The sequence below is a fragment of the Pezoporus occidentalis genome, unplaced genomic scaffold, assembly GCF_034315485.1.
Source record: "Pezoporus occidentalis ecotype Australia unplaced genomic scaffold, CSIRO_AGI_Poc_V1 ctg101, whole genome shotgun sequence".
Taxonomy (NCBI): Eukaryota; Metazoa; Chordata; class Aves; order Psittaciformes; family Psittacidae; genus Pezoporus; species Pezoporus occidentalis.
In genome coordinates this window covers 1,383,326-1,395,702 of record NW_026912791.1, presented here as the reverse complement: position 1 = coordinate 1,395,702, position 12,377 = coordinate 1,383,326, and the positions used below count along the sequence as shown (strand labels likewise).

Here is a 12,377-nt window from a genome sequence, read left to right as displayed (position 1 = left end):
CTATATGTAACTGCAGAATGTGTATGTTTGGGGTGGAAGTAACATCTCTATGCAGGGCACATGCAGTTATGTGCTTTACATATGCTAGCTTTGACCACAGTTTAACCAAGTCACTGCACTCCTCTGATGGGAAAGGCCCACCCAAATGGAGCAGTTGGATCCAACTACCTGGCACCCACCTGGTGCAACTACAACACAAAGATGTCTCTGAAGTCAGACACAGGATCCTTACTGTTGAAAGCACCCCTGAGATTCCTCACCCCAGTCATCCAGGAATTGGGGAATTAGAAACAAACCAACCAAACCAACCAACCCCCACAACTGCCACACACACATGCCCCCATGCAACCCAAAACTTGAAACTCCCTCCATCAATCATTATCCCGTTTTTCTTGATACTGGACATGAGAATATTTTACTGGTGACGGTGGGAGCCTTTATTTTTTCCCCCAAACCTAACACAGCTGAGAAGACATTTAAACTATAATTGTTCTTAGATCCAAACAGAGATTCACATCCTATCCTCAGATGATGTCTTTAGGATCTGATCATTCATATGTGTATGTATGGTTTTTCACTGACAAACAACCTGACTCCTCTACTTGTGCAACTTGCATTACTCATAGGAAATCCTTGGCAGAGGCAAGCCAACATATGTTAATTACTGGGTTGCATTATAATAGGTCTAACATCTTGTTTCCCATCCAGGGTTTTTAAATAAATGCAAACAACAGTCTCTTTGGATACAAAAGTATGTATTTTTGTATCACAGGCTAAAAATATTCTACGTTAAAAACACAAATAGACCAAGTGCTAGAGAATTCCTGCCTCTCCAGTATTTTGGGGGGGGGGGGGGGGATTTATTAAACAAAGAAGCCAGGCAATCTTTCAGAGAGGTTAGCATATGTGCATTCATCTTTCATTTCCTATAAATTATCCTGAAGTCAGGTGTAATAGCGAAAAGGGGAGCTTGACTCCCCAACCTTCTATTTCTTCTATAAACAGCTTACCAGGTAAAGTCGGCTACCAGCTTCTAAAGCAAAATAAAGAACAAATTCATGAACACTGAGGAGCATGAACAGCGCAAACCTATGCTTAAAAATATGTATTTTTCTTATGACAGGAGCACTATGTTTCTTCATTTTATGATTTAATACACTGGGATATTGCTAGGACAAGATGCTGGCAACATTACAAGTATTTTTGATTTACATTTCTCTTTATTGAGTAAGAGGCATTGAAGGCCACAGATGCAATTTCAGACAAAGGACTAAGACTCTACGCTGACACACTGTTTCTTTTTGGATGACCAAATTCAAAGTTTTAAACCTGAATTTCAAATCATGCGACACCACAAAACTGACAGAAACACTAGAAGTTCTGTTGAAATTTTCAGAACAGTAATATTCTAAAAATAGAGACTGGTAAAAGACTTTCTTTCACAAAAGGTTTTGGAAAGAGTTCAGACACTGAATAAATAATTTATACACGCGTTTAGAATGCAAAACCTTTTAGGAGACAACAAAAACGCTGTCTCAGATTTTTTACTTTTTAAAGTGATTAAACAAATTAGTAACAGGACATTATCCCACAACTGTGACCAGAAACCTACCAGGCATCACCCTCTCCTCCTTCCTTACCCAGGAGTCCCTGCAGTGGGTGCTGCACAGATGCAGCACTGGTCCCCACTCCGAAAGGCTCAGCGCCAGCCAAGAGGTGCCAGTGAAGGGCAGACAGATGGTGGCCAATAAGGAAACTATCACACTGTCTTAGTCACCATTGCAGAGCCTGGGTGACACACAATAGCAGTCTGACTATCATCTACTTTACTCCTCATTTCAGCTTGTTAATATGTTTACCTGCATATGCCTAGTCCTCCCAGCTACAGGGCAAATAGACAGGAGAGCTGTATTAGGTGTACCAGCCCAGTGTCATACAGGGCTTGCAAGGACCCACCACAGCCAAGTATAACACTGAAGCCAGATACCCAAAGGTTACAAAACAGTGCATTAAACCCAACGTGCCCACTGGGAGCAGTTATGCTCTGTGTTAGCCAAGAGAAAACACGTCCAACTCTTCAAGATGGATGTTCAACATACCAACTAGTTAACAAAAGAAAACTGGATATTGAATTTCACATAGTTCTTGTATTTATTTAGAGACACAATGATATTCTGCTGAAGGATAAGACAAGCACAGTGCTGAATTTAAGGTGCCCATGTACATCCACCAACCAATTCCTCAAACCCAGGCTCTGAACCCTCCAGCAGCTGCCACCTCCTCCTCCACTTCCCTGCAGACCCCACACCTCCCAGGCATTTGTCAACCTACTACAAAGAACAATCTGCCATGAATACAGGTAGAAATAAAATGACTGCAGATATTTTCAGGACCCATTTTAATCAAACAGGGTCCGAACTACTCACCATCCACAGCACTATCCTTTGCAGGAAGAACCACCGCTTGGCCCAAGCCTGTGCAGCACCAAGCACCATCTGGTCTACACCCTGGGAGGTCCTTTCTGCACTTTCAACTTGCTCTGCTCCAGCTCCTGCCACCGGCAGCAGTGCCCATCACAGCCGCACTCCCTGCCGCACAGACTCCGCAGGACAAGGCAACTTCATGTGAATGCTTCAAAATATTTATCCTGTGTCCTGTTGCTGATTCCTTCTGAAGTACAAACAAGGTCTGTATGGCCTTCCCTTTATTTGTAACTCATACCCGAGGATCACTCAGTATGCGAGGTTTGGTCCTGAAGAGAAGCATTTATACAGCTCAGACAAGCCCAAGTCTAAGCTATATCTTTGTTAAACACCAGGATTAAGCATTTATTATTAATAAACATTTCAGAGGTTCCCATGTATTTCTTCTACACTCTTGTCTTTTGCTGGTCACCAGCAGCTGCTGTCAGTTTTACTTGTTCTTTGGTAAAGAATAACAAGGCCAACTGAAACAGCGACTCCCAAGTTACACATAAACAAGCTACAGGAGCAGGACCTTGTTTATCTTGACTCTGAAGCCTTTCTGGGTACCCAGCTTCCCACACAACTCCTGTTCCATCTGCTGCTACAGGAACTGCCGCTAAGCCTGGGACCACTGGGCCACGGAGCCCCCCAGTTTCTCTTTCCAGTCCCACCAGTGAAAGTCAGTTCTGAGCTAGGCTGAGCCTTCCCCCAAGGGGTCCCTGCAGCAGTGTGAATTGCTGCTACAGAAGCAGGTTCAGAGCCAGCACCACAGCCTAAGCAATGTCAGGGGCAGGTGACTGGGAAAGGGCACACCACCCGCACACTTACACCACCAGAAAGCTGTGGGAAGAATACATGAGCCCAAGTGGTTTAACTCACAAGGCTCATTTAACCAAGTCTTAGAAGGCTCCACTAGTGACCCAAAATAACTTCTCATTACATAATACTGTTATGATTTTAATGCGCGAGATGTCAAGAGTTTTACAGTGCCAACAGCCAAAGCTATGCATTTCAGCTGGAAAGCTAGTAGGCTCCCATGTCTAATGGTATCAAATTCCAGCTGGACTGCAACCCAATAGTTTTAAAAAGTGGTGTAAATTATGGGAGAGATCTCATACTTGAGAGGACAGGAAAAGACTGAAGTATAGATCCTGAAACAAATCTCCTAAAGAAGGACTGATAGAAGCTTTAAGTCTTACAAAGTGAGAAACATCAGAGTAGATCTCTCAGAAGCAGAAAAGACACTTGTGAATGGGATGAAGCTGAACACTAGTTTGTAGGGAAACATCTGTGCTAACACAACACACGAATTCACGTTTTCAGTCACAGAAATCCTACCTACATTTGTATGTGTAGGTTGCATTAAGGTGCAACTCAGCATCTTAATTTTCTGTGAAACAGAGGGAGTACCTGTATCTCAGTGGCAAGGTGGGACTTCATGTTTTTGTAAAGCACCTTAAGGACAGAAAACCGAATGTGCAGATAGGATCCCAAGGGCACGTTCACTGGCCTGGAATCTTTTTAGAACAAGCATTCCAGTCTTAAGAAAATAATAAAGTTATTGTTTAATCAAAAGTAAAGTGCATCAACCTGTGCTAAGTGGAGGAAAGAAGAAAAGTTTGCTTTGAAAAGGCTTGGGCGAAGCACTGGGCTGCTGTCAGGGAGGCCAACACAAGCTGTATACCAGCTGTAAACAAGTTAACTTCTGTGATCCCACTGCTGGGAAAAGAGTTGTAAGTGCATTAAACAAACACAGAATTTACAAGAAGGACACCAAGAGATTGGGTAGGCTGCCTGACAACCACATCATTCTTCTTCCCCCCTGAAAACCTGCAGGATAATAAACCCTTCTCTCTTCCATATATAGATAGATATATAAACAAACTGCTCTTCCGAGAATCCAATGTCAACAAAGTCTCTGAAACTGCTTTTTAAAGCTCTTCTCCTGCCTTTTTTGGGGGGGTTATGCAGAGGGAAGATAACCAAATGGATCTTCTGTTGACCTATGAATACATTATTAAGAAGGGATGGTGCCTGTTGTCAAGCTATTCTACCTGCAGGAACTTAGGCTTTTGCAATGTATTTTAAGCAAAAACATTCTCCAAGAAAACCTCCCTGTTTATAAGGCTTTTTTACAATTTACAACAGCAAAAATCTAAAAGATACACTCAATGCTAAGAAAGACTAAAGTTTATGTTAAAGCAGTGATACGTAAGGTATTTCTTATTTCCAAACCATGTATGTGGACATCCCACATTCTGGCTGTATGAACAGAAGCATCACTCAGACTGGGTATGGAGGCAGCAGGACAGCTGGTTGGTGAGTTTCTCCCTCTTCCTTCAGAAAGTGGCTGTAGTTGGAGGGATAGGGGTCCTGCAACTGAAGACAGGAGCCTTTCCTTTCTGTCACTTTGTGGTGGTTTCCCCCACCCCATCACATTCTCACACCTCTAAAATAACCAGAAGTAGATGGTAACCTTTGAGCTGGAGGATGCCTATCCACCAGGCATTGCCCTGCACTGCTCCCCCATCCCACAATGACTTTAGTTACACAGTAAGCCCGTATTCAATTGGTTCATCTGTTTTTGGAATGGGTGCTCAAAAGCAAGAGAGGAAGAGAAACCTGCACTTCAGAATTTACTGACAGAACAGGAGGTGTGTATTTCAGGACAGCCTAAAAGGCTCCGCTGTTCTCAGAGGTAATCAGGAATACAGCCAAGAAACAAGCAGATATTCATCAAGGGAACTGGTTTGTTGCTACTAAATGGCCAATTGAAGCTCCTGCTACTCTGTCATATATCTATTTCACTGCAGCCCCAATAAATAAACCTTTCTGATTAGTTAGGAGACTATCTAGAAATCTCTGAGAGATGGATACCATTCGCTTTGCCAAACACGCAGTTGTTGCAGCCCTGAAGCCTCAACGGAATTACATAAATAAATAAATAATGATTCCAAGGGACAACACAAACTTGTTTACATAATTGCTCTTTTTCTTATTCATCAAACATAGATGTTTTCACCTAATCAGCAAGGGTGGCAAATGATATTTCACAGGCACAAAAAGCTGCAATAAGAATGGGGCAGAGTTTATCCACATTTGTGCACTAGACACAACCAGTCAGTACTCTCCAGTTAATGCTATCCTGACCAACCTGACTACTCAAGTAGTCACCAGAAGAGTTTGCCAGTTACCAAAGAGCTGAGAACATCAGAACAAGGAAGATCTGAAGACCAAATAAGACAACAAACAATTCCATACCAGTTTTGCATGAACCTAACAGATGTACAAAGTCTGTGGCTTTCATCCATACATATGGACACATATGTATTATCTGTAGGTTAGGAGTGTTCCCCTTTCTGAAGTCAGACCCACAGCAGTGCTGCTTTTCCCTGGGGGGGGTTGAGGAGGAAGGCTTACAGCAACCACAGTCTCTCTGTGCCTGCAGCCAATAATAACCACCAAGAAACTGGAATATGGTTGTACAGGGAGAGGACAGCATCTACTACCCACAGATCACGCAGCCAGAGGATCGCCTAAGTAGGTTTCACAGGACTGAAGAATGATATCTTAGCATAAGAACATTGGTTTTATAAATCATCTCTCCCTCATTTACTGACACATAAAGTCACAAAACCCAAAACTTAAATTTTGCTAAACAAAAAAAAACACCACAAACTCTTTATGAAGACAAGCAATGAGCAGTAGAGGCAATCCAAATCCACAACTTTATGAAATTTCCACAGGTTTGTAGCATTGTGCACATTAATGGGGTTTTGACCCATTTCTTTTCCTTCTTCCCTGCCTGTGCTGAGCCAACAGCCCTCCTGCTTCACTTTGGGAATCAATTCAAATCTGCTCTGCAGAGTAAAAACAAGTACTGGATTATCAACCAAGGGATATGCTTCCCACATTTACCTTAATGGAATGTTAACATGATAGCTTGTATGTGACTATCTCAATATTAATACACTAGACAAAATACAAAATAGCTCGATTTACTGAATTATCTATGGACAGGACAGAAGACTCTTTTTCAGCATAGCTATTTCACTAGATCCTAAACCTTATTCGAAAAAGCATCAACCATCACCCCTTCCCCATCGGAAGGGACTGTGTTTGGCTGTTCCAGGATTTCATACAGGAGTACAAATTACTTCTTCTATCTTCTGCTACAGGTCTAAACAGTGTAAGCAACCGAGGGAAACTACAGGTGGCCCAGATCAAATAGTCACTTACATGGGCCTTCAGAAGGGTGGGTTCTTTTAAGAATGAATCATCCCCTATGGAGTAACTCAGTTTCTGTTGACACTTCCAGGAGAAACTGGGCAGAAAGTGATTTTGTCTGTCTAAGAACAACTTTGTGTTTTCTACTAGATACATAACACCCATACAAAATTGCCATCCTCCAAGAAGGGAAAGGTAGAGGAACTGTACTGAAGCTGGCAAACCTCTCCTTGCAGGCAATGTAAACTTCAGTGTATCTTGGAAACTATTAGAACCAAAAATAACATGTAACAAGTGTAAGACCATCTCTTACTCTCATAATACACTACTGCCTCCAACAGTCGAGTTGTGGAGATCCATTACAACCCATTGTCCGGACATTTCTCTTGCAGCCCGTATCACCTTTAAAATATTCTGACGCTAACCAAGCTGAATGTTAATGATCATGTGAAACCCAATGGAAATAAAGAAATTGAAAATTGCTATATAAGAAGTTTTTGCTTTTAGAAAAAAGGGGGGGTATAAATCAATAGGAGAAAGCAACATTTCCATTTACAAACCTTTTTTTAAAAAAATAAAATAAAATCCAAAACCCACCATAATAAGGCAGAAATTATACCTAAGGCAACTGACAGCCTCAACATATCATCAGCACAAAAGCTTACATACACCTAAATTCAGTGAGAGGAAAACACACATCATCTGAGCAGGACGTGTATCACTGCCCATCTGTGGTGGTCTGTATTGATGCATGTCCACTGTGCTTCCCCATAAGCACATCTAAAGGATAAATAAGGTTTGTGCACCTCATCCCACAGCAGTTGGTTGGCAAGAACAAGTATAAGCCAACTCAAAACTCTTCAGCAGTATTATTGATGCTTTGCTGTAATACAGGATAAGATTTCACAAAAATTGGTCTAACTAGGAGTGAACAAATCAGCCAATTGCATAGTGGTCAAATTTGTTACCACAGGCATCAACTGCAGTCCTACTCATTTATGAGAAACAGGCTTCCCAGGTAAAGCCATAACAATCCCAGCTCATTCCTCCTCTGGCATTTGATCACCCATGTCGTTACAGCAGCATGGCAGGCACCACCAGCTCCTGGCCAGCCACTACATCCGTGGTCACATTATCTTCTGTGTGACTGGAAATAGGCTGGATCCCTGTTGTCCTGAAGCCTATCAACAACACTGTAGAAGGCAAAAGGAATTCCAACTTTCGTTTCCTTTCTGGGATCTACTTTTCTTCCTTTTCAGCAGAGAAACCAGGCTTTGCAGGCTGCTAGTACAAACATGAAGTTGCTAAAAACCAGCCAACATTGTCTCCAACTATAGTATCAGTGATGTAACTGCCAGCCATGAGGCTTGTTTTGTTGGGAAGGTTTTTTTGGTTGTTGCTTTGTTTTGTTGGTTTTTTTTTTTTTGTCGACACAAAACCTTTGGAGCCTATAAAAGTGGAAGAGATTTGGGGCAAAGGGCAAGCAACTCCCAAGAAAAGTTATGAATGGAAATGTGCTACAAAGCCTCCTCTCTCCACCCCTTGCAACCACTGTTGATCAGGACAAATCTTTCAGATGCTGCAGAAACTGATCTATTATCTTTTGTGGGTTTCCTAAAATATTGTAAAAACAGAACTGTATGTATGCCACATTAAGGTCACAGTTTTATTTCATCCCAGACAGCACAAAACACTCTGTATACATGCACAGTAACTCCTTTCCTGAAACAAAGTTTTCATTGATCCTTTGCCACAGACTCAATTATTGTTTCTAATCGTGATCAAGGTTTATTTAAGGTATTGTGGACTGTAAACAATGTAAAGAATAAAAGCATCTGTCCATGTTGACACGAATGTCATTGGCAGGTTAGACACCTATACCAACTGGTCCCCTAGGCACTCTTTTTAAATTCTGAAAGTCCTAAGTAAATTTAAATTACAATTTACAAAACAGTCTTGAAACCAGCCACCTTTTGATGTAGTGTTATCTTGAGTAGATAAAAATCATAGTCTGTCAATTAAATGCCATGATATTTTTTGTTGTTTTAAAATATAGACACTTTTTTTTTTAATTGTGGGAAATTTGGCAAAACTCCTGGTCCTCCTCAAAACCAAGGGGAAAAATAATAATAATCTTGTAATTTGGCAACCGTAGACACACAAGTAAAAAACAGAAGAAATCAAGCCATTTTAAGACAACATTTAAAAAGTAAAGATAAAAAGGAGAAAGGTCCTTGACTGTGGGATATTTAAAGGATTTCAAGTCATGTTTTCCATAGACTCATTCTAACAATAAGCGTCCTTTTCTTTCTCCTCCCCTCCACCCCAAACTCTGAGGAAAACAGTCACAAAATGCACTCAACTAGCCTCAAAGTCACACGTGCTCCACTGCAGATCTTGCTTTCAATGTGTCTTTTGTTTGATGGCTGGTGTTTCAACATCCTCAACTTGAACAGAAAAAGGTCAGAGCAAGTCTTCTGGCATTCACAGACCTGCACCAGGCCCTGACAAGAGAAGATTGATGCCACAGTACATTTCCCCCAGTCGAGAGAAGGAAGTGGAGGTTTGAATTTGAGACCAACTATGTTTGCTAGAAGGATCCTTCTCCCAGAGACCGTCAGTGGTGTTTAGGTTTGCTGTGAAACTTTTCTGCTGGTGCTGGCAATACTTCTTGAGTTAGAGTTATGCCCCAATGCCACCTTATGGCCCCAGTACCAGGACCTGAACAGGTTCCCACCAATAAGAGGCTTTAGTCATACATCCAAGCATAAGGCTTTTTCCCCAGCCCTCCCCTTTCCGCCCCCTCCTGGTTCTGCTCCACCTCTCGGTTACCCCTAGTGCCCTTACGCCTGCTGCCCTCGCCCTTGCTCCCGGCTCCCCTGCCCTGGGAGGAGAGGTTGTACCATTAAGCTTCCAGTATGCAAGGCCAAGGTCCATATTGCAGCTAGAGAGAAGCTGTTGCTAAAGATTCCTTAAAAGTTCTGGCACTTCAAGGCAGTTGGAACTACTCAACCAGAGCTGGGACCCAAAGCTTTGCCACAGCATTAATGGGCTTTTGCCCTTTTAAATTTTATAAGCCTGTCGCCTTTCTGATGTGCAGTTTTATTCAGAGCCCTAAATGGCCATTTCATATTTAAAAGAAAGCTTGCATAGGTAGCACCCTAAAACTACCCCGGGTCATTCATCTCCCCCCCGCTCTCCTACTGTCTCTTAGGAAACCTTTGATAGAGCATTTGTTCAGGCTGCCAAGTTAAATCCTCTTCTCTCATGTCAATGCATTGAAAAAAGCAGTCGGAACACCAGCTTCACTCAGGCCTGCTCAAGTAAATGGAGAAAACCAATTCCTCTGGCACTGCAGAGCCATTAAGCCGTTTGCAGATTATTAACTGAAGCACAAAAATATACACCGTGCACAATCGGACGGCAGCGCGGAGCTATTCCGTAAATTTGCTTCAATCCCAATAAACTGCCTGTATGGCTGCAATTTGTAATCGTTTGAGCAGCTGCCGCCACTGCTTAGCGGGACCCCGACAACCCCAGACAAAAGCCGTTCCGCCGCGGAGCGGGGGTCATGTTTCGACCACCGGCACGTCTCACGCTCCGAACATTCGGTAACGGGGGCTGCACCGGGGGAGAAGCCCCCGGAGAGGCTCGTCCCCGCTCCGTGCCCCACGCCGCAGCCTCCACGGTAGCACCGAAATTAAACTTTACACGTGCAAAACAAAGTTTACAGTCTAAAAACCCGATTATAGTAACAACTTCCTCCCCCTGCCTTAGGCTGCTGTACTCCTTCTACGCTACCGAGCCAGCCCGGAGCGCTATCCCGACCGGCACGGGGGGGAATAAAAGCGTGGTTGGATGGCTCCTATTTTTATGTTTACATTCCTGAAGTGTCTTTTAACTGACTGCCATTCCCCCTCTCCACGCGAGCAGCTCTGCCAGCCGCCCCTAGAACCGCTTCCCCGCTCCCCTCGCACAAAGGCAGGCAGGCAGGCGAGCGGGTGGCGAGCGGCGGCCGGGCCGGTCCCCCCCCCGGCCCTCTGCCCCCGCGCCCCCTCCCCTCCGCCCCGACGGCTTCCTGGACAGATGCACCGGGGGAGGGAGGGAAGAAGTGAAGGAGGGGGGCTGCTCCTTCCTCCTGCCTGGCGAGAGAGGCCCCGGTCCCAACTGGCTCTCCAAACCCAGACACAAGGAATTTACACCCAGGCAAGCTTCCCGCAGCCGGGAACACAGGCGCAAGCTCCCCCACGCGTCTCCCAAGCCCCACACGCGCAGCCGGACACGCACGCCCCGAGCCGCGGCCGCAGCACCGGCCCCGGCGCGGGTCTCCAGCCCGCCCCGAGGGCGCCCTCCCGGCCGGGGGCAGCCGCCGCCCCGGCCCCCGCAGCCCCTTTGTTTTTGCGTGGCTCCGACTCCCGCCCGCCTCGCGGTGCCACAAGTTAGAGCCGGGCCGCGTCCCCCCGCGGCCCCGCGGACGGCCCGAGAAGGGCATTTCCCGGGCAGAGCCGCCTCCCCGCCGCCGGGCCCGGCTCCGCGGCTCCCAGCCCGCTCTCGCCCCACTCCCTCGGCGGGGACAGCCTGCCCCTTTAAGAAGTCTCCGCACATTTTCTCCCTTCGCAGAATAAATACGTATTTTCTCTTTTTTTCCTCTCCACTGTACACCTATTTCCCCAGCGTGGCCGCTCCATTGTTTCTGCTCCGCCGAGACGCAACCCCTGCCCGGCCGCGAACGGGGAGGTGCGAGCAGGGAGCGCAAATAGACGCGAAACTTACCTACAGATTGCAAAGCAGCCTTGTAGCAGCAAAATAATAAGGAAGAAGGCAGGCAAAATCCTCTCACCCCAACTGATTTGCAGCTCTACTCGGGTATTTTTAAATATATGATTTTGTTTATTCCCCCTTTCTTCCTTCTCCCACCCCCCTCCCGCTTTCTTTTTCCTTTCTTCCCCCCCCCCCCCTTTTTCCCCTTGCCCACAGACAGTGAAAAGGAGCTCAATGTTAGTGGGTGAGTAAGTGAATCAACTAGCAGAGAGCACAGCAAGTTGAAGTGTCAAATTACATTGGCTATTCTATTACCAAAGGGCCATGCTTTGTGGCTGCTGGCAAAATCTGTCCCAGATTCCTATCTGAAAGGGAGCTGCCTCCTACAGGGATGTTCTTCTTTTCGCCCTCTCCCTTTCGCTCTTACCTCCACCCCATCCTTCCCCCCCCCCCCCCCCCCCATCCCCCAAATTACACAAAGTTAAAAATCTTAGATACGAGTTAAAATACAAATATTGTCTTACAGTCTATTTTAAGGCGGGGAATCTCGGTTTAGTCTTCCTGAACACCAGGCACTCGGAAACCCTTCCACTCTGGAAACCGAAAGCAGGAGAATACCTATTCTCCCTTCTGTATTTTTGTATTATTAAACAGGGGAAAACCACCCTGGATCCGATGTGCTCTCAAGCATGCAGTGCCTCCGTCTCCACCGCCTTCATGGGAGATTTTTTTACGGGGATGGAAGGAACTACCGGGTGGGCAGGGGGATGACACGGGAACGCCGAGATACCCGGAGGGAGCAGAGGGGTATCTCACTTTAGCCACCCCTCTTCTCCCCCCCCCCCGGTCTTTATTGCCGCCACCGTCCCTCGGGGCCGCTGGTTTTTCAGAGCCCGGAGCTCCCGCCACCCAGGTAGGCGCGGG

The 12,377-nt window shown here is 45.3% G+C and overlaps 1 protein-coding gene across 6 annotated transcripts in view; it reads right to left on the bottom strand.

Annotated features, from left to right (window-relative positions):
* The window catches only part of ZMIZ1 (zinc finger MIZ-type containing 1), a 345,736-nt gene extending 333,569 nt beyond the window's left edge, over positions 1-12,167 (bottom strand). For 5 of the 6 annotated variants that reach the window (XM_062613382.1, XM_062613421.1, XM_062613417.1 and 2 more), the window contains exon 1: positions 11,466-11,610. The gene's annotated coding sequence lies outside the window, so the exon portion shown is untranslated. Of the gene's footprint in view, positions 1-11,465; positions 11,611-11,977 lie in introns of those variants that run through there. The other variant, XM_062613387.1, reaches the window with a different exon arrangement.
* Positions 12,168-12,377: the final 210 nt, after the last annotated feature.